Raw genomic sequence first — 27,710 nt, forward strand, 5'->3', positions numbered from 1 at the left:
GGAACATAGGATGACACATTTCCATTCATATTCGAGAAGCAGGAGCAAAAGAAACGCTAACCTGTTGTTGTCATTTTCAATCCGACTCTTTTACAATGACATTAGAGCTTGTCTTGTCATCTCCGATCATTGCAATCTTGATTTCTCCTCCCATGAGACTTGATACGTAGCCGTTGTCATTAGGGATGCTTACTGCAAACATTTAAAAGTATTAATAAAACATCATAGCCACGCCATACAAATAGCGTATCGGTTCACCCACTATCCTGGTAGAAACAACCTGCAACATATAATAGAGTATTCATGTTACACCAACTGTTCTTTCACCAGCAGGATCAATTTGTTTAGGAATTTTGATAGCATCAGATATCACTACCTTCTGGTTGTCCCTCTACTGCGACCTTTGCTAAAACAGGCAGATCTACCGGCATCAAATTGACAACACTTGACAGGTAGATGCTGAGTTGAATAGAGACAGGAGATATTTGATTTGATTTCCTAGCCATCCTGTTAGTGTCATCTTCAATTTCTTTTCGAATCATAGCAGTGGTAATTTGTCGCAACAATTTTCACAATCTTCCAAATGTAACTCTAAAATCAAAATGCATTGCAAGACATACAGAAATAGACACCACAACATATAGATAACACATACACATTGTAAGTTGAGTTATATGACATTAGATCGCTAAACAAAGTGTTGTAAACAAACAATAGTTAATCATACTAGGTGAATAGAATGTGTGAGAAATACTTATCTTCCAAATGGCGGTACGAGATATTTGATTTGATTTCCCAGCCATCCTGATAGTGTCATCTTCAATTTCCTTTCGAATCATAGCAGTGGTAATTTGTCCCAACAATTTTCACAATCTTCCAAATGTAACTCTAAAATCAAAATGCATTGTAAGACATAAAGAAATAGACACCACAACATATAGATAACACATACACATTGTAAGTTGAGTTATATGACATTAGATCACCAAACAAAACATTGTAAACAAACAATAGTTAATCATACTAGGTGAATAGAATGTGTGAGAAATACTTATCTTCCAAATGGTGGTATCAGCAGTATTAACATGGTGATTCATGTCTCACCTCCACTCGCAGATCTGCCCTAACAAACTCTATTGTCGACATCGGCATCACATTGGCACTATGATTTTCATTGTGAGCCGATTTCATCCCGATCTGGGAGCTTCAAGTGACGCAAGACGTTCACAGCAACTCTATGCAACTGCACATTACTCGATCCAATTTGCAAACCGACTAAATTAGACCTGGACCGCCATCCTCTCTTTCCTAGCACACCTTTTCCCAATGAACTAACTTATTTTTTTGCCTTCCAATCCTTCACCTCATAAGAAAATTTTAAAGAGAAACTCAAGATTAGAAATAATACCTCTCAGGGCTTCAAAGAAAGAAAGAGGAATAAACAACTAATGCGTACAAGACAGATTTCAGAAGAATGATCCGACCATCAATAAATAAGCATCGGTTATTCCACTTGGACAACCTTCTCGGCATTGCAATCCCAGAAAATGAAAATATACTCGCAGCGTCCACAAGTATTTGGACATCTACATCAGGAATTTGGAGGAACTAGTCCATCTCATTGATTGCATTCCTGAAGTTTAAGGTCTTCAATCAGTTAAGGCCAGTAGCAGACTTGTAACAAAAGGAGAGGTTTTGTTCACATGTGACTGCTCTTGCTAGAAAAGGGGCGATTGTATTGAATTCTGTTGTGCTAATTAACCATAACAATATATTGAAAGAGGAACAGATCAATGGGTGGAGGTAATTCTCCTTGGAGGAAATGTAACCAAAAACAATGCTACTGATGTGAGAACAACCTCACGAAGTGAAACATCACCTCTAGGGAACTAAACACTCAAAAATATAAAAAGGCGATAGAACTTTACCATCTTCGGATTTTTTGTGAGATTTCCACTGACCAACGCTAAAATAGTTGATGATCAAGGACACTCTGAAATCTAGCATCTTCATTTGACGTTAAATCCTGTCAAAGTCCAAATATTTCCGGTTCACAAAATCATATACTTTTTTTAAATCCACTTTGAACATCATTTACTAACTCATTTTCTATGAGTAACTACCATATGTCGTCCCTTTAAGACTGCAAATTGTAAATCAAAGATAACTTTTTTAGCCACATGCTGCCAATTAAAGATATCGACCTAAAATAGTTTAGCTTCACCGAATTCTCAATCTTTGGAATCAATGCTAAAAACGCATTATTAGCTCTACACACTATTTTCCCATTAGAATAGTTTAGGGCCACAAAATTCTCAATCTTTGGAATAAATGCTAAAAAAGCATTATTAGCTCTACACACTAAGAATATTAGTGGATTGACAAACAAATGAATTTCTATCATCATATCGCTTTTCTTTTCCCTCTATGTATTATCACTTGTCAACTCTGCAACATTAGACAACTATAATCTCATCTCACTTTAAAATACAATTGCCACATAATTTTACAAGAAACAGTCAAATGAAATGAATAATTCTTCATTCTCAGTCAAATGAATCAGCAATTCCTTAAATGAAGCCTTTTTGTTCTCAATTAAATCAAACAGACCCACTAACCAGTTTTTCAAGATTATTCCTTTTAACCAAGGAGTCCAAAAATGTGATTAAACTCCCCTTCCTAATTTCATGCACAACATTTCAAAGAACCAATGTAATTAAAGTCCCACAACCCATATTTACTTATTAAAACATTAACCCACACACTTTCCTAAGAGTTAAGTTGAACACCCTTGAATTTTGTATACCTAGATCCCCCCTTCCTTTCTTTCCTAGCATACATATTTTTAATGAACCCAACTTATTTTTATGCTTTCCAATCTTCCAACCCACAAGAAATTTTTAAAGAGAGAATCAAATTAGAAATAATATCTAACAAAGCTTTAGAGAAAGAAATGAAATAGACCGGTAATACCTATAACAAAGTTTAGAAGGATGATTCGGCCACATGTAGATAAGCACTAATTATTCCACTTGGACAATCTTCCGGACACTATTAATCACCAATTTCAATAACTTCATTATTTTATGATTACAACCATCAGAAACGTCGAAGTATTTCCAACCTTAAATTTGATTTGCTGATTCATTTGACTCAAACTAAAATACTTTTATGAAATTTTATTTAAAGACCAGATATTAACTCAAATAACTGTAAATTGTCCATCATGGCCCTCATGTGTTGCCAACTTTTTCGCACAATTAAGGTATCATTTGCATACTGCATACGCGAGAAGTGAACATCACCTCTATGGAACTAAACACTCAAAAGAATAAAAAGGCGATAGACCTTTAGCATCTTTGGATTTTTTTGTGAGACTTCCATTGACCAACGCTAAAATAGTTGATGATCAAAGATATTCTAAAATCCAGCATCTCCATTTAATTTTAAATCCCGTCATAATCTAAATATTTCCAGTCCACAAAATCATATATGTTTTTATATCCACTTTGAACATCATTTACTAACTCATTTGGTATGAGTATTCCATCTACCATATGTCGGCCCTTTAAGACCTTAAATTGTAAACAAATATAACATTTTAGCCACATGCTGCCAATTAAAGATATCGACGTAAATTAGTTTAGCTTCATCAAATTCTAAATCTTTAGAATCAATGCTAAAAACACATTATTAGCTCTACACACTATTTTCCCATTAGAATAGTTTAGCGTCACCGAGTTCTCAATCTTTGAAATCAATGCTAAAAAAGCATTATTAGCTCTACACACTGTTTTTCCATTAGAATAGTTTAGCGTCACCGAATTATCAATCTTTGGAATCAATGCTAAAAAAGCATTATTAGCTCTACACACTATTTTGCCATTAGAATAGTTTAGCGTCACCAAATTCTCAATCTTTGGTATCAATGCTAAAAAAGCATGATTAGCTCTACACACTATTTTGACATTAAATTGAAATCCAGCGATGAATATGTGAAAATACGCTTTCCCAAAACTACTTACTAATATTGAAATTTATGTTATTCGGGACAGGATTCTTAGATCTCTTGCAATCACAACCAACATTTATATTACCTCCTTTCTAAATTCAACTATGACAGGGTCATTAGTGCCAATGAAGGGGCGGTAATAATATAATTCAATCACAAATCAAGTGATCCAACCATGTAGCAATGAACAATTCATTCTAGTAAGATGATAATTTTAATGCTAAGATCATTATAGATTAGATGGATCAAAAAAACAGAGAACAAAACAGAGAAACAAGCTAACAAACATAAAAATCAATAGAATTTACGGCATCAGTTATCCAAGGTGATTTTAACATCAACGATATATAGATGCGAATTACCCATTTACACCATTTCAGATTCATCATTTGCCTAATTCTGATAACTATTCGAAAACCATAAATAATTTAATCAACAAATCGAGAAACTCAAGAAATCAAGCAAGAGAGGAATGTGAAAGCGATTAGAACTTGCCGGGATTCATGAATTACATCAAAGAATATCACTGGATTGACAGACAAATAAATTTTTATCATCATATAGCTTTTCTTTTCCCTCTATGTATTATCACTTGTCAACTCTGCAACATTAGACAACTATAATCTCATGTCATCTTAAAATACTAATGCCACATATAGATAAACAAATTAGAAATTTTTGCCATTAGCTCTACACAGTATTTTGACATTAGAATAGTTTCGCTTCACCAAAATCTAAATCTTTGGAATCAATATTAAAAACGCATTATTATCTCTACACGCTATTTTGCCATTAGAATAGTTTAAAGTCACAGAATTCCCAATCTTTGGAATCATTGCTAAAAAAGAATTATTAGCACTACACATTATTTTTCCATTAGAATAGTTTAGCGTCACCAAATTCTCAATCTTTGGAATCAATGCTAAAAATGCATTATTAGCTCTACACACAATTTTGCCATTAGAATAGTTTAGCTTCACCGAACTCTCAATCTTTGGAATCAGTATTAAAAACGCATTATTAGCTCTACACGCTATTTTGCCATTAGAATAGTTTAGGGTCACAGAATTCTCAATCTTTGGAATCATTGCTAAAAAAGAATTATTAGCACTACACATTATTTTTCTATTAGAATAGTTTAGCGTCACCAAATTCTCAATCTTTGGAATCAATGCTAAAAATGCATTATTAGCTCTACACACTATTTTCCCGTTAGAATAGTTTAGCGTCACCGAATTCTCAATCTTTGGAACCAATGCTAAAAAGCATTATTAGCTCTACACACAATTTTGCCATTAGAATAGTTTAGCGTCGCCGCAATTTCAATCTTTGGAATCAATGCTAAAAAAGCATTATTACCTCTACACACTTTTGCCAGTAGAATAGTTTAGCGTCACCGAATTCTCAATCTTTGGAATCAATGCTTAAAAAGCTTTATTAGCTCTACACATAATTTTCCCATTAGAATAGCTATGCGTCACCGAATTCTCAATCTTTGGAATCAATGCTAAAAAAGCATTATTAGCTATACACACTATTTTGCCAGTAGAATAGTTTAGCGTCACAGAATTCTCAATCTTTGGAATCAATGCTAAAAACGCATTCTTAGCTCTACATACTACTTTCCCATTAGAATAGTTATGCGTCACCAAATTCTCAATCTTTGGAATCATTGCTTAAAAAGAATTATTAGCTCAACACACTATTTTTCCATTAGAATGAAATTGAGCAATGAATATGTGAAAGTAAGCTATCCCAAAACAACTTAATAAACTTGAAATTTGTGTTATTCGGTTCAGGATTCTTCGATCTCTCTCAATCACAACCAACATTTCTTCGATCTCTCGCAATCCCAACCAACATCTCTATTAGTTCCTCTCCAAATTCAATTATGACAGTACCATTAGTGCCAATGAAGGGACAATAATAATATAATTCAATCACAAATCAAGTGATCCATCCATGTAGCAATGACCAATTCATTCTAGTACTACGATAATTTTAATGCTAAAGTCATTTTAGATTAGATTGATCCCAAAAAACAGAGAACAAAACACTAAATTAGACTAACAAGCATAAAAATCCAAAGAATTTAGGGAATCAGTTCTCCAAGGTGATATTAACATCAACCATATTCAGATGCAAATTACCCATTTACATAATTTTATATTCATCATTTTCCCAATTCTGATAACAATTCAAAAACTATAAATAATTGACTCAATAAATCGGGAAACTCAAGAAATCAAGCAAGAGAGAGAAATATGAAAGCGATCAGAACCTGTCAGGATTCATGAATTTCATCAAAGAATATCAGCGGATTGACAGACAAATGAATTTCTATCATCACTTCGCTTTTCTTTTCCCTCTGTGATTTTACAAGAAAACCAGTAAATGAAATGCATAATTCTATATTCTCAGTCAAATGAATCACCAATGCCTTAAATGAAGCCTTTTTATTCTTAATTATAAATCAAACAGTACCACTGACCTATTTTTCCCATCACGCAACATCTAGCACCTGACATGTTTTTGATTTGATCAACTCCATCAATTTACTCCATAGCAGCCTTTTTCCAACAGTAATTCAAACCAAATAATCAAAACCATGATCGCCCTGATTAGTCTTATAAATCTCATTTTACTTTGGCCAGGCACTTACTATTTTAACAAATCTTCATCTCTAATGCATTTAAATTCAAAATTCTGGTCTTTCCCTCTTTTTGTCTCTAGATAGACTAAAGAAATAATTGAAAACTTCATAATGCATAATGCAATCGATCTTTCCCTCTTTTTGTCTCTAGATCGACCTAAGAAATAATTGAAAACTTCATAATGCATAATGCAATCGGTCTTTCCCTCTTTTTGTCCCTAGATCGACCTAAGAAATAATTGAAGACTTCATAAAGCATAATTAGATTAGATGGATCCAAAAAAAGAGAAAACAAAACAATAAACAAACTAACAAAAATATATACCCATAGACTTAGGGGCATTAGTTCTCTAAGGTGATATTAACATTAATGAAATTCAGATGCAAATTATCCATTTACACAATTTCATCATCATCTGCAGAATTCTGAAAACAATTCAAAAACCATAAATAATTAATAAATTTACATCACCAAATTAAGAAACACAAGAAATTAAAAAAACAAATCAAGCAAACAATTCAAAAACCATAAATAATTAATAAGGTTACATCACCAAATTAAGAAACACAAGAAATTAAGAAAAGAAATCAAGCAAGAAAGGGAAATATGAAATTTATCAGAACCTGTCGGGATTCATGAATTACATCAAAGAATACCGGTGGATACAAATGAATTTCTATCATCATATCACTTTTCTTTTCCCTCTATGTGCCTATCACTTGTCAACTCTGCAACATTAGACAACTACATTCTCAGTCAATTCTTTGGAAAAATCCGGGTAAGGATAACTTGAAATCATTCTAACATAAGCTTTACCAAAAATAGAACCAAATTTAGATTTTAGAAAGAGGAGGGAAATAATTTCGGTTTGGAACATAGGATGACACATTTCCATTCATATTCGAGAAGCAGGAGCAAAAGAAACGCTAACCTGTTGTTGTCATTTTCAATCCGACTCTTTTACAATGACATTAGAGCTTGTCTTGTCATCTCCGATCATTGCAATCTTGATTTCTCCTCCCATGAGACTTGATACGTAGCCGTTGTCATTAGGGATGCTTACTGCAAACATTTAAAAGTATTAATAAAACATCATAGCCACGCCATACAAATAGCGTATCGGTTCACCCACTATCCTGGTAGAAACAACCTGCAACATATAATAGAGTATTCATGTTACACCAACTGTTCTTTCACCAGCAGGATCAATTTGTTTAGGAATTTTGATAGCATCAGATATCACTACCTTCTGGTTGTCCCTCTACTGCGACCTTTGCTAAAACAGGCAGATCTACCGGCATCAAATTGACAACACTTGACAGGTAGATGCTGAGTTGAATAGAGACAGGAGATATTTGATTTGATTTCCTAGCCATCCTGTTAGTGTCATCTTCAATTTCTTTTCGAATCATAGCAGTGGTAATTTGTCGCAACAATTTTCACAATCTTCCAAATGTAACTCTAAAATCAAAATGCATTGCAAGACATACAGAAATAGACACCACAACATATAGATAACACATACACATTGTAAGTTGAGTTATATGACATTAGATCGCTAAACAAAGTGTTGTAAACAAACAATAGTTAATCATACTAGGTGAATAGAATGTGTGAGAAATACTTATCTTCCAAATGGCGGTACGAGATATTTGATTTGATTTCCCAGCCATCCTGATAGTGTCATCTTCAATTTCCTTTCGAATCATAGCAGTGGTAATTTGTCCCAACAATTTTCACAATCTTCCAAATGTAACTCTAAAATCAAAATGCATTGTAAGACATAAAGAAATAGACACCACAACATATAGATAACACATACACATTGTAAGTTGAGTTATATGACATTAGATCACCAAACAAAACATTGTAAACAAACAATAGTTAATCATACTAGGTGAATAGAATGTGTGAGAAATACTTATCTTCCAAATGGTGGTATCAGCAGTATTAACATGGTGATTCATGTCTCACCTCCACTCGCAGATCTGCCCTAACAAACTCTATTGTCGACATCGGCATCACATTGGCACTATGATTTTCATTGTGAGACGATTTCATCCCGATCTGGGAGCTTCAAGTGACGCAAGACGTTCACAGCAACTCTATGCAACTGCACATTACTCGATCCAATTTGCAAACCGACTAAATTAGACCTGGACCGCCATCCTCTCTTTCCTAGCACACCTTTTCCCAATGAACTAACTTATTTTTTTGCCTTCCAATCCTTCACCTCATAAGAAAATTTTAAAGAGAAACTCAAGATTAGAAATAATACCTCTCAGGGCTTCAAAGAAAGAAAGAGGAATAAACAACTAATGCGTACAAGACAGATTTCAGAAGAATGATTCGACCATCAATAAATAAGCATCGGTTATTCCACTTGGACAACCTTCTCGGCATTGCAATCCCAGAAAATGAAAATATACTCGCAGCGTCCACAAGTATTTGGACATCTACATCAGGAATTTGGAGGAACTAGTCCATCTCATTGATTGCATTCCTGAAGTTTAAGGTCTTCAATCAGTTAAGGCCAGTAGCAGACTTGTAACAAAAGGAGAGGTTTTGTTCACATGTGACTGCTCTTGCTAGAAAAGGGGCGATTGTATTGAATTCTGTTGTGCTAATTAACCATAACAGTATATTGAAAGAGGAACAGATCAATGGGTGGAGGTAATTCTCCTTGGAGGAAATGTAACCAAAAACAATGCTACTGATGTGAGAACAACCTCACGAAGTGAAACATCACCTCTAGGGAACTAAACACTCAAAAATATAAAAAGGTGATAGAACTTTACCATCTTCGGATTTTTTTGTGAGACTTCCACTGACCAACGCTAAAATAGTTGATGATCAAGGACACTCTGAAATCTAGCATCTCCATTTGACGTTAAATCCTGTCAAAGTCCAAAAATTTCCAGTTCACAAAATCATATACTTTTTTTAAATCCACTTTGAACATCATTTACTAACTCATTTTCTATGAGTATTCCATCTACCATATGTCGGCCCTTTAAGATTGCAAAAAATCAAAGATAACTTTTTTAGCCACATGCTGCCAATTAAAGATATCGACCTAAAATAGTTTAGCTTCACCGAATTCTCAATCTTTGGAATCAATGCTAAAAACGCATTATTAGCTCTACATACTATTTTCCCATTAGAATAGTTTAGGGCCACAGAATTCTCAATCTTTGAAATCAATGCTAAAAAAGCATTATTAGCTCTACACACTATTTTGCCATTAGAATAGTTTAGCGTCACCGAATTCTCAATCTTTGGAATTAATGGTAAAAAAAAAGCAATATTAGCTCTACACATTATTTTGCCAATAGAATAGTTTAGCGTCACCGAATTCTCAATCTTTGGAATCAATGCTAAAAAAGCATTATTAGCTCAACACATTATTTTGCCATTAAAATGAAATTCAGCAATGAATAATGGAAAGTACGTTTTCCCAAAACTACTTAATAAACTGGAAATTTCTATTATTCGGGTCAGGATTCTCCAATATCTCGCAATCACAACCAACATTTCTATTACCTCCTTTCTAAATTCAGCTATGACAGTGTCATTAGTGCCAATGATGGGACAATATAATATAATTCAATCACAAATCAAGTGATCTATCCATGTAGCAATAACCAATTCATTCTAGTACTATGAAAATTTTAATGCTAAGGTCATTTTAGATTAGATGGATAACAAAACACGGAAACAAACTAGCAAACAAAAAAAATCCATAGAACTCAGGGCATCAGTTTTCCAAGGTGATATATTGATTGAATATCAATTATTTTTGTAAAAGGCCATAACATTAAATTCAAGAAAAAGTTGTAAGGCATGATTAAATCCCTTTTTCTTTTCCATTATTAAGTTCTCAAATATTTCCAATCCACAAAATCATACACTTTTTTTAAATCCACTTTACACATCAACACTTCTTTTTTCCTCCTATTTGCATCATCTACTAACTCATTTGCTACGAGTATTCCACCTACCATCTATTAGAATTGCAAATCAAAGATAACTTTGCAAATCAAAGAAAACTTTACCCACCACCTCCAATCTATTTGCCAATAGCTTTATTAAAACTTTCTACATGCTACCAATTAAAGATGTCGGCCTAAAATGGTCCAGCTTCACTAGATTTTTTATCTTTGGAATCAATGCTAAAAAAAATGATTAGCTTCATGCACTATTTTGCCATTCAAATGAAAGTCTACTCTAATTCCTCCACGAAATTCATCTATGAGAAAATGATTATCTTTATCTCAAATGTGTTTAAATTCAAAATTCTGCATAACCAATCTTTTCCTCTTTTGCAATCTAAATAGACCTGAGAAATAATAAAAAACTTCATCCTTTATCTCATGAACACCTGTCTATTTTGTTCCATCTACTTCTATACAATTAATCTCATCAATTTTCTTCTATAAAATTAATCTCATCTATTTTCTTATATTTAAGAGGCACGTGTGAAAGAACTGTTAAAATCTCCTATCACGCAACATCTAGTACCTGGCCTGTTTTTTATTTGATCAACTCCATCAATTTACTCCATAGCAACATTTTCCTAGCACCTGGCCTGTTTTTTATTTGATCAACCCCATCAATTTACTCCATAGCAACATTTTTCCAACAATGATTAATCCAAACCAATTAATCAAAACCATGATCGCCTTGATTAGTCCTATAAGTCTCGTTTTACTTTGGCCAGCCACTTAATATTTTAACAAATTAACATAGCCCCTTAAAATAACCAAAAAGATTTTAAAAAACCAATCCTAGAACTAGATCCAACGTTGTCTGTGACTTCAAGTAATAAGCAAATGATTAAAACTAGAATAAAATATCTTGCACAACCAACTTATTTAATCCCAATGAAGGAACAATAATATTAATATAATATAATTCTATCGCAAATCAAGTGATCCAGCTATGACAAATTCATTCTGGTACAATGATAAATTTAATGATACGGCCAATTTAGATTATAGATTAGATGGATAAAAAACAGAAAACAAAACACAAATAAATATCATAGACTTTTGGGACTATTTTTAGTCGACAAATTCATAAGCTTTTTCAAATTCTACTTTTAACATCTTTTTTTCCTCCTATTTGGCCTACGGCGAATTGCGAATCAGGTATCACAGTTCTTTTTTCCTCCTATTTGGCATTTGGCGATTTACGAATCAGAGATAGCTTTTATATCCTCCACCTTCAATCTATTTGCATATAACATTACTAAGATTTTCTAGATGCTGCCAATTAAAGATATTGGCCTAGCTTCACTTTCTAGATACTGTCAATTAAAGATATTGGCTTAGCTTCACTAGATTCTTTATCTTTGGATTCAATACTAAAAAGCATTAATACCTCCACGCACTGTTACGCCATTTGAATTAAATTCAACAATGAATATGAAAGTCTATTTTAATTACATCCTAAAGCTCATTAATAAAACTGAAATCTATGCTATGAATCAAGGAACTTCAAACTCTCGGAATCCCAAACATTTCTTATTTCCTCGTCTCTAAGTTCAGCTATGAGAACATCATTTTCTTCATCTCTAATGTCTTTAAATTCAAAATTCTGGTCTTTCCCTCTTTTTGTCTCTAGATAGACTTAAGAAATAATTGAAAACTTCATAATGCATAATGCGTTTCACACCAATATTTTGGGTGGATATTGATTGGATATCAATATTTTTTTTGAAAAGGCAGTAACATTAAATTAAAGAAAAGGTGTAAGGCATAAGATATGCCAGAATACAAATCTCATGCATGAGATACTGCTCCCAAAAGAAAAACAAAATATGAGTTACAACTTATCCACCCCTACACGCCTCCTATTCCCCAAACAGAAAAACAGAACATGAGCCAAAGAAAAAAAAAAGGCTATTGTGCACTACAGCAAAGATAAAAATGCTCCTTCCAAAGATTATCCAAAAATATAGTTAGCAGGTCATGTCCCGAATAAGCTCCACCAACCAAGGTTGATGGAAAAACCAACACCAAGTAGCATTCTAACAAACCATACGAATAAATAGGAGAATTACTTAATAATTCAAACACTAACTACGACCAAACAGACGTATTGACGATCGGTAATTTTTTAGAATTGATCTCAATACTCCATCAACATTGTAAGTTTGTAAGCAACCAAATGGATTTAATATCTAATTAACAATAGGGTAATTAAATCTAAGAGCTTTATACTTTAGCCAATTCCAAGACACCTCGATATTCCATCATCCGAAGCTATTGTAATTGGAACATAGGATGACACACTTCTAATCATATTCGAGAAGCAGAAGCAAAAAAACGCTGACCTGTCATTGTTATTATCAATCCGACTCTTTTACGATGACATTAGAGCGTGACTTGTCATCTCCGATCATTGCAATCTTTATTTATCCTCCTATGAGACTCGATATGTAGTCGTTGTCATCACGGATGCTTACTGCAAACATTTAAAAGTAGTAATCAAACTTATAACCACGTCATACAAAAAGTGTATAAGTTCACCCACTATCCTAGTATAAACAACCTGCAACATATAATAGCGTATTCATGTTACACCAACTGTTCACCAGCAGGATTAACTTAATTAGGAATTTTGATAGCATTAGATGTCACTACCTTCTGGTTGTCCCTCTATTGCGACCTTTTCTAAAATAGGCAGATCTACCGGCATCAAATTGACAACACTTGGCAGGTAGATGCTGAGATGAATAGAGACAGGAGATATTTGATTTGATTTCCCAGCCATCCTGTTAGTCCCAACAATTTTCACAATCTTCCAAATGTAACTCTAAAATCAAAATGCATTGCAAGACATACAGAAATCGACACCACAACATATAGATAACACATAGACATTATAAGTTGAGTTATATGACATTGGATCATCAAACAAAGCATTGTAAACAAATAATAGTTAATCATACTATGTGAATAGAATGTGTGAGAAATACTTATCTTCCAAATGGCGGTATCAGCAGTATTAACACGGGGATTCATGTCTCACCTCCACTCACAGATCTGCCCTAACAAACTTTATCGTCGACACCGGCATCACATTGCCACTATGGTTTTCATTGTGAGTCGATTTCATCCCGATATGGGAGCTTTGAGTGACGCAAGACATTCACAGCAGCTCTATGCAACTGCACATTCTACAAACACAGAACATTGTCCATCCAATTCACCTATAACAATCAGATCCCCTCTGCTCAAGAATACTACTCGATAAGAATTTGCAAACCGACTAAATTATACGACGTAAATTCTACACCAGATAAGTGAAACTTTGACGGAGATTTCTCCCAAAAGCTGTTTCAACATACTCAATAAGTGAATCAAATTCATTTAATATCCATCTTCTCTACCATTACTCACATGTGCAGGTAACCATGGCAAAATCAAAATCCATTACAAACAACAAAATAATCCCATTTAGCATTCATCCTACCAATAACTCAGGTCAGACAGCACATGAATATTTATTATATGTTCTGTAATTATTAGCTCGCAAATGTTTAACCAGCAAAAACATTACTGCATCGCTATATAGTATATGTAAAAAAGCTTATTTATGGGATCGGTCAATGTTACCGGGTATTGGAGATAGTAAGTCCTTCTGATTTATAGTCACATCCTGTGTCGAGCTTCTGAGTTTCATCATCTTGTTTGAACCAATCCCGACATGTATCTCATTTCTCGAGCTATACTGCACTTGCGAGTTTCATCAGACTAGTCACAATGTTCTCGAATCTCTATCTGGATTTGGAAGAGGACTAACGAAATACAATGACAATATATTCAATATAGCCCCTGCTTTTCTTCAAGAAATAAACAAATCAAGCACAAGAGGGAAATATGAATGCGATCAGAACCTGTCGGGATTCATGAATTACATCAAAGAATATCAGTGAATTGACAGACAGTGAATTTCTATCATCATATCGCTTTTCTTTTCCCTCTATGTATTATCACTTGCCAACTCTGTAACATTAGACAACTATAATCACATGTCCCCTAAAAATACAATTTGCCACATGATTTTACAAGAAAACCAGTCAAATGAAATGAATAATTCAACATTCTCAGTCAAATGAAACACCAATGCCTTAAATGAAGCCTTTTTGTTCTCGATTATAAATCAAACAGTACCACTAACCTATTTTTCAAGAGTATTCCTTTTATCCAAGGAGTCCAAAAATGTGATTCAACTCCACCTCCTAATTTCATGCACAACCTTTCCAAGAACCAATTTAATTTAAAGTCCCACGACCCACTTTCCACCATTTTTATGTCCTGCCACCAAGCTGACCTCATTCTCTCAATTTTACTCACTTTACCAAATATTTCACAATATTTACTTTTTAAAACCTTAACCCACGCACTTTCCTAATAAAGTTAGGCTGAACACCCTTGAATTTCGAACACCCTTGAATTATTTTTATGCTAAACCCACAAGAAATTTTTAAAGAGAGAATCAAATTAGAAATAATATCTAACAGACCTTTAAAGAAAGAAATAAATTTACAATTAATGCGTATAACAATGTTTAGAAGGATGATTCGGCCACATGTAGATAAGCACTAATTATTGAACAATCTTCCTGACACTATATTAATCACCAATTTCAATAACTTCTTTCTTATATGATTACAACCATCCGAAACATCCAATTATTTCCAACCTTAAAATTTGATTTGCTGATTCATCTGACTCAAACCAAAAGACTTTTATGAAAGTTTATTTAAAGACCGGATATTAACTCAAATAACTGTAAATTTGCCATCATGGCCCTCATGTGTTGCCAACTTTTTCCCACAATTAAAGTATCATTTGCATACTGCATATGCGAGAAGTGAAACATCACCTCTTGGGAACTAAACACTCAAAAACATAAAAAGGCGATAGAACTTTACCATCTTCGGATTTTTTTGTGAGACTTCCACTGACCAACGCTAAAATAGTTGATGATCAAGGACACTCTGAAATCTAGCATCTTCATTTGACGTTAAATCCTGTCAAAGTCCAAATATTTCCAGTTCACAAAATCATATACTTTTTTTAAATCCACTTTGAACATCATTTACTAACTCATTTTCTATGAGTATTCCAACTACCATATGTCGGCCCTTTAAGACTGCAAATTGTAAATCAAAGATAACTTTTTTAGCCACATGCTGCCAATTAAAGATATCGACCTAAAATAGTTTAGCTTCACCGAATTCTCAATCTTTGGAATCAATGCTAAAAACGCATTATTAGCTCTACACACTATCTTCCCATTAGAATAGTTTACAGCCACAGAATTCTCAATCTTTGGAATCAATGCTAAAAAAGCATTATTAGCTCTACACACTATTTTGCCATTAGAATAGTTTAGCGTCACCGAATTCTCAATCTTTGGAATTAATGGTAAAAAAAGCATTATTAGCTCTACACACTATTTTGCCATTAGAATACCTTAGCGTCACCGAAATCTCAATCTTTAGAATCAATGCTACAAAAGCATTATTACCTCTACACATTATTTTGCCATTAGAATAGTTTAGGGCCACAGAATTCTCAATCTTTGGAATCAATGCTAAAAATGCATTATTAGCTCTACACACTATTTTGCCATTAGAATAGTTTAGCGTCACCGAATTCTCAATCTTTGGAATTAATGCTAAAAATGCATTATTAGCTTTACACACTATTTTGCCAATATAATAGTTTAGCGTCACCGAATTCTCACTCTTTGGAATCAATGCTAAAAAAGAATTATTAACTAAACACATTATTTTGCCATTAAAATGAAATTCAGCAATAAATATGTGAAAATACACTTTCCCAAAACTACTTAATAAACTTGAAATTTATGTTATTCGGGTCAGGATTCTTCGATCTCTCGCAATCACAACCAACATTTCTATTACCTCCCCTCAAAACTCAACTATGACAGTGTTATTAGTGCCAATTAAGGGACAATAATAATATAATTCAATCGCAAATCTAGTGATCCATTCATGTAGCAATGACCGATTCATTATAGGGATCAAAAGATAGAAACAAACTAAGAAACATAAAAATCCATAGAATTTAGGGCATCAGTTCTCCAAGGTTATATTAACATCAACCATATTCAGATGCAAATTACCCATTTACACAATTTCAGATTCATCATTTGCCCAATTCAGATAACAATTCAAAAACCCTAAATAATTGATTCAACAAATCGAGAAACTTAAGAAATCAAGAAATCCAGCAAGTAAGGGAAATATGAAAGCGATCAGAACCTGTCGGGATTCATGAATTACACCAAAGAATATCAGCGGATTGACAGACAAATGAATTTCTATCATCACTTCGCTTTTCTTTTCCCTCTATACTATAATCCAAGAAACCTCTATAAAATCAATTTCAACAATTTATAAACCGAAACAAACCAAGATCAGGTATGCATGTAATTGGTTTTCATAAATTGAAATTCAGATAGCAAAATAGATTTTACTGTGTTGAAAAAGAAATTGCCTGAACAACTTGCTGAATTATTCATCCCAAAACTGAACGCAGACACATAGCGAATATAAAAGAACGAAACAATAGACACTTATAGCTACTAATTTGGGTTTAATAAATTTGGGTCGGGTATAAATAATGCAATGCCAATTGGATCGGGTTATATTTCATGGGCCCAGCAACGCATCTTAGTACACCTTATTTTTCTTCCAAAAATTTCTACTATCTAGAACTTTTACCTATTACTTGTATATTAAAAAGATTTAATTTATATTCATCAACGGTATACATAAAACGTTCACTCTTACAAGTGAATATAAATATATTATATGATATTACTACTAATTAATAGACTTTAATAGACTTGTAACCAAAGGACATCTACACGCTTCTTTCATAGCTAGCTGTCCACCTTGCACTTATGCACCGTCATTCTCCTTCCCCCTTTGAGAAAAATGCAAACATTAAAAAATATGTGGAAAAGGCTGCTATATATAAGTTCAATATCCCCATTACAAGACTATAGATAAGAAATCATACTTTTTTCTGATGGAAGCAAGGTTACTTACTATCAGTGGCTTAAAGAATCATATACTATGCTAAATTTGTAAGATAAGAATATTTATCACCTACAATCTCTATTAATATTTAATAATAAATATGTATATATCTCATTGTTCTATCAAATGCAAATTTGGATACCCAATTCAAACCCTTTTGGCATATTACTGCACAAAAGATTTCAAAATAACTGTGATAAAATGCTCAACAATATATAACCGTTTGCACCTGAATCAAAGTGAGGCTTACAACACACAAAACCATCCACTCATAATGTAAAACTCACAAACACCATCCTTAATCCCTTATTAATTTCCCTCTACCATTCAATAAAATCCAGGCTGTTGTGACAGACAAACACTATTAATCGACATCAATATATTATACCTGCATATGCCTGCATAGACTAGTCTACGAACTAGACTTGAAATCCTATTCGCCAATGTTAATATTTGGATAGAAACATCCTATGAAAGTTTGTTTTCAGATCAGATATCAACTTAAATAATTGTAGATTTTCCTTGACCCTCATATTTTTGCCAACTTTTCCCCACAAAATCAAAGTATTATTTGCGTACTGCATATGCGAGACGTGAACATCTCTTCTACTGAACTGATAACCCTCCAAGAGATTCATCTGATTGCCTTGCCATTTATGAGGCTTCCATGACAATACATTCACATCAGCATTATGTGCGTTAAAAAACGCAATTTGTGATACTCTGAAATCAAGTATGGAATGGAAATGGAGATGATGGAACACCAAAAATCAATGTTATAATACCTGTTCCATGACAATACATTCACATCAGCATTATGTGCGTTAAAAAACGCAACTTGTGATCTCCCGCTACGAGCATCCCATAATGCAATGCTTTTATCCACAGAGCAAGAAGCAAAAACATCAGGTTCTACAGGGCTCCACTGCAAGGATTCATCGAACGATAAAGCTCTGATTATTCTTAATAAATAAATAAATAAAACTTGTTTCAGAGATTGGAATGTCTAAATATTTAATCAGAACCAGAAGGACATAAGGTACTGGTAATGCTTTGCACATGAATACATACTTGCAGATCTTCAACACTACCAGTATGTCCAGTAAAAGGAGTTTGGTCAATATTCCATGTCGCAGCAGATGTAGGCTCCCAAAGATAAATACTATTATTGCAACCCCCTTCAAGCATGAAGATCAACCAACATAAAGCCTCAAATCTCTATTTGATAACTAAATATGAATGTATGCTAGAGAAAAATATAAACCTGACGGTTACCAGATATAAGCCTTCCTGGAACAAGAGGATTCCAGTCTATAGCATAACCTTCATCGCCGTGCTTAAATTTTTGTAGTGGAGACTAAACTACATCAACTCCTTGGACATCTTCCGTTTCTGTTTCTGCTAGAGCATAGAGATGGGAGCTCATGTCCCAGATCAGTACATGACCAGATTCTGCCCAAGATGCACATATATGGGGATTTTGTGCCATGGAGCGTATCCGGTTGATACAGCCTTCGTGAGCTACCTTCCGCAACTGAAGTTTGTACAGAACAAAAAGTGTCAGTAAGATCAACTTCACGACATTCAAGAAATGAAATAATACGAATACAGACGAAGAGGACTTTGCCTGCAAAGCCGGACCCGTGGCACCACCATCTTCTTCATCATCACTATCCTCCTCGCTGTCACTATCCTCATCCATTCCAGAGTCATCAGTCTCATGTTTAGGCACGAGCTCACGTCGCTTCCCAGAAATACATTCACATCAGCATTATGTTCTCCTACCAACACTAAGATACTCTGAAATCGAACCTCTCCATTTAACGTTGAATCCCATTTTTTCCATCACATGGTCCAATTATTTTCAGTCCAAATCAACTTTAAACATCAACGCTTCTTCCTCCTATTTGCATCATCTACTAACTGATTTGCTATGAATATTCCATCTATGATTTGCCAGGATTCTAAGAACACGAATTGCAAATTAGAGATAAACAAATTTAGCCGCCACCTTCAATTTATTTGCCTATAGCTTTGCTAAGACTTTCTACATTCTGCCAATTAAAGATATCGACGTAAAACCGCCTAGCTTAACCGAATACTTAATCTTGGTAATTAATGCTAAAAACCATTATTTAGCTCCATGCACTATTTTACCAATCGAATGAGATTCAACAATGAGACTATAAAAGTCCGCTTTAATTACATGTTAAAACTCCTTAATAAACCCAAAATTTATGCTATTTGAGTCAGGGCTCTTCGAACTCTCGCAATTTCAAACAACATTTCTTATTTCCTCCTCTCTAAACTTATCATCTCTAATGTGTTTAAATTCAAAATTTTGCAAAACCAGTCTTTCTCTCTTTTGCTTTCTAAATAAACTTGGAAAATAATTGAAAACTTCACCCTTTATCTCTTGAACCCCAATCTATTTAATAAAATTAATCTTATTAACGTTTCTTCTATTTACCAGGCACCCGAGAAACAACTTTGAATTTGCATCCACTTTTCTAAGTTTTTTTCCAAGTCGCTTTCTTTCAATATGAAAGCCGCCATCCCTGAACTTCAACTCACTCAAACATTTGAGTACACAAAAACGTTTTGATGCACAATTCCTCCTTTTCTCGAGAACTAGAATTGGACAGTGACTAGTTTTATCCAAACACCATTGAAAACATTCTGGGCATTTGACTAACCATCCCTTTGAAAATATGAATCTGTCAATACAACTCATTGTCCAGCCACATCTAATTTAGACCGTGTGAATCTTTTGCAAATTAACATGAAATCTATCAGTTATGCAGAATTGTGATAACAATTCAAAAACCAAAAATAATTGATAAAGTTACATCGTAAAATTGAGAAACTCAAGAAATAAACAAATCAAGCACAAGAGGGAAATATGAAAGCGATCAGAACCTGTCGGGATTCATGAATTACATCAAAGAATATCAGTGGATTGACAGACAAATGAATTTCTATCATCATATCGCTTTTCTTTTCCCTCTATGTATTATCACTTGTCAACTCTGCAACATCAGGCAACTATAATCGCGTGTAACCTTAAAATACAATTACCACATGATTTTACAAGAAAACAAGTCAAATGAAATGAATAATTCTACATTCTCGGTCAAATGAATCACCAATGCCTTAAATGAAGCCTTTTTGTTCTCGATCATAAATCAAACAGTACCACTAACCCCTATTTTTCAAGATTATTCCTTTTATCCAAGGAGTCCAAAAATGTGATTCAACTCCACTTCCTGCACAACCTTTCAAAGAACCAATGTAATTTAAAGTCCCACGACCCACTTTCTACCATTTTTATGTCCTGCCACCAAGCTGACCCCATTCTCTCAATTTTACTCACTTTACCAAAGATTTCACCATGTTTACTTTTTAAAACCTTAACCCACACAGTTTCCTAATAGAGTTAGGTTGAACACCGTTGAATTTTGTATACCTAGATCCCCCTTCCTCTCTTTCCTAGCATACCTTTTTCCAATGAACCAACTTATTTTTATGCTTTCCAATCTTCCAACCCACAAGAAATTCTTAAAGAGAAAATCAAATTATAAATAATATCTAACAGAGCTTTAAAGAAAGAAATGAAATAGACCGGTAATGCGTATAAAAAAGTTTAGAAGGAAGATTCGGCCACATGTAGATAAGCACTAATTATTCCACTTGGACAATCTTCCTGACACTATATTAATCACCAATTTCAATAACTTCTTTCTTCTATGATTACAACATCAGAAACATCCAAGTATTTCCAACCTTAAAATTTGATTTGCTGATTCATCTGACTCAAACTAAAAGACTTTTATGTTAAATCCAGCATCTCCATTTAACGTTAAATCCTGTCAAAGTCCAAATATTTTCAGTCCACAAAATCATTTAATTTTTTTAAATCCACTATGAACATCATTTACTAACACATTTGCTATGAGTATCCAATCTACCATATGTCGCCCTTTAAGACCTCAAATTCTAAGCAAAGATAACTTTTTAGCCACATGCTGCCAATTAAAGATATCGACGTAAATTAGTTTAGCTTCAACAAATTCTCAATCTTTGGAATCAATGCTAAAAACGCATTATTAGCTCTACACACTATTTTGCCATTAGAATTGTTTAGCGTCGCCGAATTCTCAATCTATTGAATCAATGCTAAAAAAAACATTATCAGCTCTACACACTATTTTGCCATTAGAATAGTCTAGGGTCACCGAATTCTCAATCTTTGGAATCAATGCTAAAAAAAGCATTATTAGCTCCACACTGTTTTTCCATTAGAATAGTTTAGCGTCACCGAATTCTCAATCTTGCCACTAGAATAGTTTAGCGTCACCGAATTCTCAATCTTGCCACTAGAATAGTTTAGCGTCACCGAATTCTCAATCTTTGGAATCAAATGATAAAAACGCATTATAAGCTCTACACACTATTTTCCCAATAGAATAGTTTAGCGCCACAAAATTCTGAATCTTTGGAATCAATGCTAAAAAAGCATTATTAGCTCTACACATTATTTTGCCATTAGAATAGTTTAGCGTCACCAAATTCTCAATGTTTTGAATCAATGCGAAAAAAGCATTATTAGCTCTACACACTATTTTGCCATTAGAATAGTTTAGCGTCACTGAATTCTCAATCTTTGAAATCAATGCTAAAAACACATTATTAGCTCAACACACTATTTTGCCATTAGATTAGTTTAGCGTCACTGAATTCTCAATCTTTGAAATCAATGCTAATAACACATTATTAGCTCAACACACTATTTTGACATTGGAATGTTTTAACGCCACAGAATTCTCAATCTAAGGAATGAATGCTAAAAAAGCATTATTAACTCAACACACTATTTTGCCATTAAAATGAAATTCAGCAATGAATATGTGAAATTACGCTTTCCCAAAACTACTTAATAAACTCGAAATTTATGTTATTCAACTATAGGATTCTTAGATCTCTTGCAATCACAACCAACATTTCTATTACCTCCTTTCTAAATTCAACTATGACAAAGGCATTAGTGCCAATGAAGGGACAATAATAATATAATTCAATCATAAATCAAGTGATCCATCCATGTAGCAATGAACAATTCATTCTAGTACGATGATAATTTTAATGCTAAACACAGAAACAAACTAAGAAACATAAAAATCCATAGAATTTAGGGCATAAGTTATCCAAGGTGATATTTACATCAACCATATTCAGATGTAAATTACCCATTTACACAATTTCAGATTCATCATTTGCCCAATTCTGATAACAATTCAAAAACCCTAAATAATTGATTCAACAAATCGAGAAACTTAAGAAATCAAGAAATCAAACAAGAGAGAGAAACATGAAAGCGATCAGAACCTGTCGGGATTCATGAATTACACCATAGAAGATCAGCGGATTGACAGACGAATGAGTTTCTATCATCACTTCGCTTTTCTTTTCCCTCTATACTATAATCCAAGAAACCGAAACAAACCAAGATCACGTATGCATGTAAATGGTTTTCATAAATTGAAATTCAGATAGCAAAATAGATTTTACTGTGTTGAAAAAGAAATTGTCTGAACAACTTGCTGAATTCTTATCCCGAAACTGAACGCAGACACAAAGCGAATATAAAAGAACGAAACAATAGACAATTATAGCTACTAATTAGGGTTTAATAAATTTGGGTCGCGTATAAACAATGCAATGCCAATTGGATCGGGTTATATTTCATGGGCCCAACAACGCATCCTAGACCCTAGTACACCTTATTTTTCTTCCAGAAATTTTTACTATCTAGAACTTTTAGCTATTACTTGTATATTAAAAAGATTTAATTTATATTCATCGACGGTATACATAAAACGTTGACTCTTACAAGTGAAATAAATATATTATATGATATTACTACTAATAAATAGATCTGACTATGTTTTGTGTTTTGTCAAATAAATATTTTTTCCAATTTTGTTTTGAAATTTCAAAATAAGGTATAATTTTTTTATTAAGGTGTATCTTATTTTTTCTATCTTACAAAATATAATTTATCTTAAAAGTTAAAACATTGTTTGATTTGCACACATTCAAATATAAAAATTAAAAAACAATTTCATTTATTAAAATTTTATATCTAAAATGTGAATACTAATCAATATTCCTATTGTTTATACTAACAAAGCAGAATAATAAAATTTAATTCTTTTCCCAATTACTTACATCATTATAAACTAATTTTTATAAATAATACGCAATTTCGATATTTTTCCTCTTAAATCAAGGTTGTAAGTAAAATATTTCATTTTAAATTTAAATAATAATAAAAAAAAATTGAAGCAGTTGATCTCAATATTTCAGTGTATCTAAAATTCTATTTTTCTTTGCAAACATGTCATTCTATAATTTAATTTGTGTATAGAATGTTTTAACTCTTCAATGCTAGTATTAAGAATAAAATTTAAAAAATTGTAATTTCAAATACTATTAAAATACTTAAGGAGTTATACTTTTTACTCTAAGTTCTTACCTTTGAACTAAATATCATCATAGTTCATTATTAAAAAATCAACAATTTTTTTAAAACTATTAATCAAAATATATGGTTTTTTAAATAAACTAATTATTTTTTAATATTAATTTCTTTAATATACAATTTATTTAAATTCATGAGTTAAATTTATTTAAAATTCATCTATTACTTTTAAAAACTTTTAACTAACAATTTTAATTTATTTAATTCTCATTTAAACCATAATCAATAAAATGAATTGATTGTATTTAAAAATAAAATGTAATATTTAAATATAGTTTTTATTTTAAATAAGGTTAAAATATATAGATAAAAAAATGGTACACAAAAAGAGAGGGAAACTATACCAAAATCCTCTCAACCCGATGTAAATCGAAATAAAAGGCATACCGAGTCTATTCTTTACAAAATATGTCCTTAAAAAAAAGGAATAGAAGTAAAATGAGTAGAATCAGTCACTAATAAACCAAAATTAGCAAGGGCAACTGTACAACTATTCTCTTCTCTAAATATATGAGACACTACAAAATTCCAATGAGAAACTAAATTAATACTGTTAATCCATATATTTCTAATGATCCAAGGAACACTAAACTGATGGTTAAATGCTTTAACCACGGCCATTGAATCTGTTTCCAACCAAACCTTGCGTCAATTCTTCTCATGAGCGAACTCAATTGCTTCCATAGCACCCGAGAGTTCGACAATGAGAGAATTAGAAGTACCTAAAAAAGACACAAAAGCGCTAACAAAACAACCATCGCAATCTCTTGTTATACCCCCACAAACTGACGATATAGGACTAGCAGCACCATCACAATTTATCTTAAACCCATCGGAGGTGGCTGCCATAACACCTCTCGAATCTTTGGAGCTCTCAGAGGCCTGATACAAATCTTAAATTTCTTAAGAATCACAAATTCCTTCATACCAATATGCTAGCCAATACTCACCGCATTCCCAGCAGAAGAAACAGTAGCCAAAATGGAAGTAATTGAAGATGAAAAGGAAATAAAAGTATTATGAAATATAACCATATTCCGAGCTTTCCAATTCGAGTTGATAAGACTAACAACCGCCACTTTGTTAACTACCTTGCACTGGACTGCACCATCTATATCCATTAATCTCCAAATGTGTAACCAACTCACAATAGCAAATGGCAGGTTCAACATATTTTCTAATCATCTCCATAACTTCATCGCATACCGACACTCAAAAAACAAGTGAGTCTCTGTTTCCTCTTCCGAATTGCAAAGCGCACATATAGAAGGGAAAAATAAGCTCCTTCTCTTCCATTGATCGTCGGTGGGTAACTTAAAGTGAAGAAGTCTCCACACCATAAAAGATTTTGTCGGGGGAATCGAGCTACTCCAAATAATCTTCCACCAATCCTTACAAATACCCTTGTTACGTTTAAAGTCATACGCCAACTTTAAAGATAACTCACTATTGGCTGAATGCTTCCAACATCTCTTGTATAGACGGATGTCAAAGGGAATGTGACAAATATTAATATGCACTTGCACTGAAAGGGGAATTGCCGTTGAAGACTTAGAAAACATGATGATTGATAAACTTGTTGTTCCTAGTGACTCTGGCCCTAAGAAGAACAACCCAACAGTTGGAAGAATTGGTAATATCCCAATAAAGCTTTAAATTAAAAGATTCATTAATTTTTCTTATAGATCTAAGACCCAAACCTCCTTCTTCAATAGGCAAGAAGAGCTTATTCCAAGCCACTGTGATGACTTTATTGTCAGTTGTTTTCCGGCTCCAAATGAACCTTTTGATCGCCCTTTCAAGATCCCGTATGAGAGACATCGGCCAAGTATACAAATACATGATATGAACAAGCATACCATGAATCTTAGACTTAACAAACTCCACCCGACCGGCATGCGATAGTAACGAACATTTCCAAGAAGCTAGCTTGTTAATGATTTTATGATTTTTTCCGCAATAGGTTGCAGGAAAATCTTTTTCGGTTTGCCTTTGAAAATCGGAACACCAAGATAAATAAGAGGAGATTAACCTATCATGAACCCCGATTTAGCCGCAGGAATATTAAGCCAGGAAGATGACATTACACCACCATAAATGAAGGACTTCTTACAGTTAACAGTTTGCCCCAAAACAGTCTCGTATTCTTTGAAAGCTTAAATAAGATGATTAATGTTCGACATATTCCCTTTGCAAAAGATGAGAATATCATCTGCATATAAGAGATTAGATGGAATCGTGATGTTCAAGGGCCCTTGTATACAATCCAGCTTTTGCTCAGCCACTAATTGAAGAAGCTTTCGGCTAAGGTCCTTTTCTGCCAAGCAAAACAAAAGCGGAGATAGCGGATCTCCCTGCCGAACACCACTAGAAAATTAAAGTATCCCTGCAAAACACCATTAATGTTAACGGACAAAAAGGTCGAGTGAAGAATTAAGCTTATACAGGAGCAGCATTTAGCATTAAAACCGAAATTCTACAATACTTTCAAAAGGAAGTTCCAGTTTAACGTGTCGAAGGCTTTCCTAATATCCACTTTGAGAGCCAAATTTTCGCACCAAGTGTTAGAATCCAGTAAGTTTAACGCTTCGGAAGCAAGCCCAATACAGTCATGAATTTATTACCTCGGATGAACCCGTGTTGTTCTTGCAAAGTTAGAAACGGCATCAATTCAGCCAGCCTATCCGCAATGATCTTCGAAATCAGCTTAAACTTGAAGTTCGAAATAGCGATGGGACGGAAAAGCTCCAAAGTGTCAGCTCACTTAACTTTAGGAATAAGAACTATAGTATTGGAATTAAAGCTCGGGAAAATCCAACCCGAATGAAAGAACTCCAACACCGCATCTGAAACATCCTCCTTTACGATATCCCAATAAGTTTGGTAAAACATTGCCCCGAACCCGTCTGGACCCGACGCACTGTCCTTGTTAAGAGAAAAAACCGCAGCTGATCTCTTCCATCAACGACAGCCTAGTAATGATATTGTTCATGCTATTATTAACTATCGAAAGAATGGTCTCATCCACTAATTTCATATCCGCAATATCCTTCGGTTCTCTGAGAAGCCGGTTCTCCAACATCAACATAGAAATAGGCTTCAGTTTGTTTTTGATTTTGGCGACACGGTGAAAATATGAGTATTGCGATCCCCTTCCAACTGCCATCTGACCCTCAATTTTTCTTTCCAAAAACACTCTTGTAACATCCGTATTTTTCCTTAAATTAATTTAATTAGAATTTAAATTATTTATTGGAATTAATTGGATTTATGTAATTATGTGGTGATTAAAATAATAAAATTGGAATATGTAGTAATGGGCCAGTGTTGTAGTTAGTGAGAAAGGGGGTGCAAGAAATAAGGCCTTTACTAAAGCTATGTTGTGTTTTTCATAAAACAAGATTTTTGGAAGAAGAG

The 27,710-nt window shown here is 33.5% G+C and overlaps 1 long non-coding RNA gene, 11 other non-coding genes and 1 pseudogene across 61 annotated transcripts in view; all 13 read right to left on the reverse strand.

Moving 5' to 3' along the window:
• LOC131637727 (uncharacterized) overlaps positions 1-23,525 on the reverse strand; it is a 51,701-nt gene extending 28,176 nt beyond the window's left edge. For 11 of the 50 annotated variants that reach the window (XR_009294425.1, XR_009294415.1, XR_009294406.1 and 8 more), the window contains exons 1-5: positions 13,314-23,524; positions 7,913-13,134; positions 7,598-7,816; positions 377-7,394; positions 62-280 (exon numbers count right to left, since the gene is read on the reverse strand). This is a non-coding gene — a long non-coding RNA (uncharacterized LOC131637727). Of the gene's footprint in view, positions 1-61; positions 281-376; positions 7,395-7,597; positions 7,817-7,912; positions 13,135-13,313 lie in introns of all 50 variants that reach the window. The other 39 variants (XR_009294442.1, XR_009294429.1, XR_009294439.1 and 36 more) reach the window with 34 other exon arrangements.
• On the reverse strand, positions 4,317-4,410 carry LOC131637734 (small nucleolar RNA Z101). The gene has a single exon (XR_009294448.1). It is a non-coding gene; the product is annotated as a small nucleolar RNA Z101 (small nucleolar RNA).
• LOC131637756 (small nucleolar RNA snoR14) lies at positions 4,493-4,577 on the reverse strand. The gene has a single exon (XR_009294468.1). It is a non-coding gene; the product is annotated as a small nucleolar RNA snoR14 (small nucleolar RNA).
• Positions 6,105-6,198, reverse strand: LOC131637753 (small nucleolar RNA Z101). The gene has a single exon (XR_009294465.1). It is a non-coding gene; the product is annotated as a small nucleolar RNA Z101 (small nucleolar RNA).
• Positions 6,283-6,367, reverse strand: LOC131637746 (small nucleolar RNA snoR14). Its single transcript, XR_009294458.1, has one exon. It is a non-coding gene; the product is annotated as a small nucleolar RNA snoR14 (small nucleolar RNA).
• On the reverse strand, positions 7,000-7,090 carry LOC131637737 (small nucleolar RNA Z101). The gene has a single exon (XR_009294451.1). It is a non-coding gene; the product is annotated as a small nucleolar RNA Z101 (small nucleolar RNA).
• Positions 7,279-7,357, reverse strand: LOC131637760 (small nucleolar RNA snoR14; annotated as a pseudogene).
• LOC131637748 (small nucleolar RNA snoR14) lies at positions 14,559-14,642 on the reverse strand. The gene has a single exon (XR_009294460.1). It is a non-coding gene; the product is annotated as a small nucleolar RNA snoR14 (small nucleolar RNA).
• LOC131637730 (small nucleolar RNA Z101) lies at positions 16,773-16,866 on the reverse strand. Its single transcript, XR_009294444.1, has one exon. It is a non-coding gene; the product is annotated as a small nucleolar RNA Z101 (small nucleolar RNA).
• Positions 16,959-17,043, reverse strand: LOC131637743 (small nucleolar RNA snoR14). The gene has a single exon (XR_009294455.1). It is a non-coding gene; the product is annotated as a small nucleolar RNA snoR14 (small nucleolar RNA).
• LOC131637740 (small nucleolar RNA snoR14) lies at positions 20,661-20,745 on the reverse strand. Its single transcript, XR_009294453.1, has one exon. It is a non-coding gene; the product is annotated as a small nucleolar RNA snoR14 (small nucleolar RNA).
• LOC131637731 (small nucleolar RNA Z101) lies at positions 22,941-23,034 on the reverse strand. Its single transcript, XR_009294445.1, has one exon. It is a non-coding gene; the product is annotated as a small nucleolar RNA Z101 (small nucleolar RNA).
• On the reverse strand, positions 23,127-23,211 carry LOC131637747 (small nucleolar RNA snoR14). The gene has a single exon (XR_009294459.1). It is a non-coding gene; the product is annotated as a small nucleolar RNA snoR14 (small nucleolar RNA).
• Positions 23,526-27,710: the final 4,185 nt, after the last annotated feature.

This window comes from Vicia villosa, unplaced genomic scaffold (assembly GCF_029867415.1).
Source record: "Vicia villosa cultivar HV-30 ecotype Madison, WI unplaced genomic scaffold, Vvil1.0 ctg.002076F_1_1, whole genome shotgun sequence".
NCBI classification, from domain to species: domain Eukaryota; kingdom Viridiplantae; phylum Streptophyta; class Magnoliopsida; order Fabales; family Fabaceae; genus Vicia; species Vicia villosa.